This window comes from Cryptomeria japonica, chromosome 9, assembly GCF_030272615.1.
Source record: "Cryptomeria japonica chromosome 9, Sugi_1.0, whole genome shotgun sequence".
In the NCBI taxonomy this organism is placed as follows: domain Eukaryota; kingdom Viridiplantae; phylum Streptophyta; class Pinopsida; order Cupressales; family Cupressaceae; genus Cryptomeria; species Cryptomeria japonica.
In genome coordinates, this window is record NC_081413.1 from 454,611,462 (window position 1) to 454,616,544 (window position 5,083).

A 5,083-nucleotide genomic window follows, 5' to 3' on the forward strand; every position below is an offset into this window, starting at 1 on the left:
TATTTATTTAAATTCTCCCTTTTTAAAATTAAATAAATACTTATTTATTTAATTTATGTGCCCCTTCGTCTATTGATTAGATAAATTTTTAATTTTTTTAAAATTAATTCATTTAGCTTTTTCTCTTTTCCATTATCGAAATGACATGTGACATCCATTGCCTAATCCATCTTAACCATCTCCTTTATTATATTATTTCTTTCTAACCACCATTTTTAATCTTTGCCAACCATCTTTATTTCACCTCTTAATCTCTATCCTTCATTGTCATAAGGATCTCTATAAAAGCAACATTTCCCTTTCATCACGGGATATCTCATAGCAATAGTATCAACACTCTGTTGAAATCATAGTTTACATCATCACAACCACATCCATTCATGATTGTGCTCTTGTGCAAGCATAAAAATGTGAGAGCAACCCATTAAAGAAAGATCAATGGAGATAGGAGAACAATTAAGATCAAACCCATTGAATGTGTGAAGGTATCATTTGGTTTCTTTTCATCACAACCACATCCATTCATGATTGTGCTCTTGTGCAAGAATAGAAATGTGAGAGCAACCCATTAAAGAAAGATCAATGGAGATAGGAGAACAATTAAGATCAAACCCATTGAATGTGTGAAGGTATCATTTGTTTTCTTTTATGATTTAGCACGTTTGATGGTTCAAGCCATTGCCACTTTGTTGAGTTTCATGGTAGATCTAGGGTTTTGTGGTTGGAACTATAGGGTTTACAATAGGATCACAACTCAACATAGATATTTTGACATGCCTAGTAGGACATTTGTCCCTTTTTATTTCCAATCATTTTGGTATAGTTTTGTAGCATTTTTCAGAAGTTGTAGGTTGGACCTTTGATGAATCAGTGTTTTTCTTTAGTTTCTGTTGCATATCTATGTATTCTACCAAAATTTCTTGTCGCCACATACTTGGTTATTTACGACGCATCTGTGGTCTTTGCCGACACATCTGTGGTAGTTTTAGCCATGTATGTGGTTGATTGGGCTTTTTGTAGACCTGCCATCTTTTTTTGTTTTGTCGTGTATATGGTATTCATTGTTATGCATGTGGTATCTAATATTGTGTTTGTGGTTAATAGAGTTGTGTCTGTGGTTAGATATTAATTCTGATAAGTTTTGTTGAATTTCTTTTTAACCAAGTGTGCATCAGTTTATGCCACGTCTGTGGTCATATATTGTTGCCTATATGGTATTTCAAATGTGTGTGTGGTAGATACTATTGCGTGTGTGGTTTTGTAGGGTTTTTCTAATTTTATAGGTTACTAGTTAATTTTGTTTACATTTTTGGAAGTGGTGCAAGTGTTCATTCACTTGTAGAAGGCCCCTTTTTCCTTGCTTTTATTTTCTTGCTTGTAATCCTTGTGTTCCAGTTTGGGTTTATTATTGAAACTACTAATTAGTGGTTTTGTAGAGGTAGCTAGGTGTGTGTTTGTAATTTTAGAGATTAGCTAACATTTGGATTAGGTGTATTAAAAAATAACCCTTGTTTGAAATTTCTTGAGTGCTTGCACACTTTATGTTGTAGGACCCTAAGGTGTTTGTGAAAGTATCCCCTCCCCTTTCTTTTGTGGATCTTGGGTGTAAAATAAATCACTAAACATCTTCTTTTTCTTTGTAGAAGGCCTGTCTTTGGAGAAGTGATCACTCCAAGGGGAATGACCCAAAACGTTTTTTTCCTTCAGGTTGCTATATAAAAGATTAAAGTGAAAGCCAAGATCTAACTATCGAGTACCTTGTCAATAGTGCCAATCTAAAAGAAGAGGTATCCACATTTATTTGATGTATATATAGCACTCCAAGTAGGATTGGTTAAAGCCTTAAGTGGCTTGCTCGACGTTAGCAAGGTGTTAAGTCTTCGAGCAACAACTGAAAACCTTATTTTAGAGGCCCATCCTATTGATTGAGTTTTGTTGGTGTCTTTCTTAGTGCAAGGGATGTGTATTGCGCCCTGAAGTTACTCACCATATGGCTCCCTTGAGATGGGATATAAATCCTTGGCTTTGCATAAGCTATATGTATCTTTTCAGGGAGAGGGTGATTGGGTTATCCTTCCAATCCTAGAGATGCAAAGATAAGATTGCAATTCCCTCTTTAAGGTGTTGAGAATTTGAGTCAAAGGAGATTCCAAGTGTGGGCATGAGTTAGATTCCAATGGATATTGACCTTAGGCATATGAAGTGTTTGGCGTGTCTTCTTTTGGGATAAGACTAGTGAAAATTTGGGCTTTGAGGAGCCTAGGCCATACCCTTGTTATCATTAATCACACAACAACCATTGTGTTTTCTTGTTTGCAATGTTTTCTCACCACAATAATTATCAAACAATTGGATTTGGTCACACTTGATACCCAAAAATAAAATTTAGACTTAGACATATATTAGGCAAAACAATTTTCACTAGAAACACGTCTTTGAGACATCTTGTCAAATCTGTGGCACTCTTTTTTGTTGCATCTCTGAGACATCCTGTTGGGTTTGTGGCATATTCTATCACATTTCTATCACTTCTTATCACATCTGTGGACTCTATAAAATGTGTGCCTAGCTCATATTGACATGTATATGGATACTGGAATTGTGTATTTAAGTAAAATCACGTTCTTGGTATCTTTCCATGTATTTGGTTAAAGAGACTTAAAGAGCTTCCCAACTGATTCCTTAGGATTCCCAGTTAGTCAACCATTAGGTCATGATTGATGCCTTTTGATTTTCAACCCCTTCATACCTTAATTCATAACTGTAGCGTCGTAAATTGTACGCACTTGCTAGGGTGGTACAATTTCACACCTAGTTTAGCACCCGCCTTGGCGCATTTTGCATTTTGCATTACATTTCCCCTTTAGCACTTAATTAATTAAATTAATTAGGTCTAAGGTTCTATTTTATCATCTCCCATATCATAAAGTTGGGCCCTTTCATTAAAGTGTGCCCTTTTCATTTTATTCCTCCTATACATCATTTAATCAAAAACCCTAATTAGGTCCTATTTTGAACTTGGGGGCTTGATTTCGGGGGTCAAAACATCTCGAAATCACCTGTAACTTCAGGATTCTCTCTAAAATCATCATATCTGACAGTCCTGAAAATTTGGTGAAAAGTTGTCGGGACCATGGCACCCGGAGTGCAACATGGTCCCGGACATTTTTCCCGAAATTTTAGGAGCGCGATCCAATCATAAAATAAAGCTTAACCCCAAGAAATTGGCGGGATATTCAATCTCTAGGTCGGCCTAAAGTTGAAATTAAGACCTAGGGTTTCATATATAAGAGCTCTCTTTCTTCATTTGAAAGGATCCGATTTTCATTTTCAGGAACCTCATATGCAGCGAAAGAGCAGATATTTGAAGACTTCAATAACATTCAACATCCATCCATCAAGCATTCATCAATTTCATTCATTTAGGGCTTGGGAGACATTGAAGAACAATAGGAGATTACCGACTGAAGATTGGCTTGTACTCCTCCCTTGAGGGTTGGGTATGATTTCATGTTGTTTTCATGTCTTTGCATAAGCTTCAATATATCCTTTATTCATGCTTTAGATCACTTTGCATCTTGATTTAGAGCATTTACATTATCATTTACAAGCAATTAGGGTTTACTTTCTAGGTTGCTCTAGTTTGCTTTCTTGCATTTAAGGACCTTGCACACACACTAGGTCTGCACACACAATACATTTTACAATACAACTTGGCTATTCGTGGAGGTGGAAATCACCGAAGTGGGGGTTTGACTAAGGCAAAACCCTATATAGCCACCCACCACACCTTTTCAGATATAAGTGTAGGTTTCGGAATTCGGATGACGCCGCAAGTTACAGATCCGGAAGAAGCAGACGGAGACCGAACTTCACACCAAGTTTCAGAGCAGAAGACCAAGACAGGGGCGTGGGGCACCCTGGTCCCTGGGACAGGGGCACTGGGCGCCCTGGTCCTCCTGACAGACAACATTTTCAGCATTTTTGACAGCTTTTTCCAAAGTGTAAAACAACAGTTTCTGGAGCAGTTTTAGGGGTAGAATCAGGACAGTGGCGCCCGCGCCCCCGTCCCGAACATTTTTAGTCAGATTTTAACTCCGGGTACGCATTTACATTCTTGTCTTGTCCTTGTGTTTACAGCTTTCCATTGTTTAAGTTCAATTCTGCAATCTTGTTATTAGTTCATACTTGCATTTTGGGGTTAGGGATTGAACTTACATCATTTCATCTTTCAATTGCAACAAAGGAATAGAAATCCTAATAGGTAGCCCGTGGCTCTCTCTTCCACAAAAGGAAGTAGCCAATTGTGTGATACCTCTAGGCTCTTTCGTATTCCACAAGTGTGTGGTTGAAAGTGAGATTAGGGCATGTTTGCTTAGTGTCACTTTTTCTCCCACACATTTTGGTGAACCTGACGTGAATTCCAATCTTCTCTAATTCTGATTTATGTTTTCAAATTTGAGTGTTTATGCTATTTCAAATTCAAATTTGCATTTACAAGTTTTAATTTCTTGCAAGATTCAAAAAAATTTTTAGAGGAAATTTTTGCCAATTTTTCAATTCAAAGTTGAACTTGTGGATAGCTTAATTGGGATCATTAATTTCAAATCTGGTTTAGGAACTCATTTGAATCATAAATTTCATTTTCTAAATCTGCATTCTAAGTTCTTGCATTGAACATTTCCTTCTATTTTGCATGTGTTATCATTTGAAAGAGGAAAATTGTTGTCATGATGCATTCATTTGATAATGGGTTAGCTTCCCTTGTTTCAACATTTCCTTCTCCTAAAGAACCTCCCCCCATCTATAACAACATTTTAGTGCCTAAAAGAGTTGCTACCAATCCCTTTGAGACTCTCCCATGCTCTAAGGATGAAGACTTTAAGAGTGATCTTGACAATTCTCCTAAAATGTGCCCTTCCTATTTAGCTATCCTAGAGGAAGAGAATAATATCATAAACACCTTTCTTAATGTTACTTTACCTTCCCTACATGATGCCTCTCTAAGTGAAAAGGTATTGATGGACATTGACTTATTTTCTCCTAAAGTTGGTCCTTCCAATGGGGGCATGTTAGTGCAACA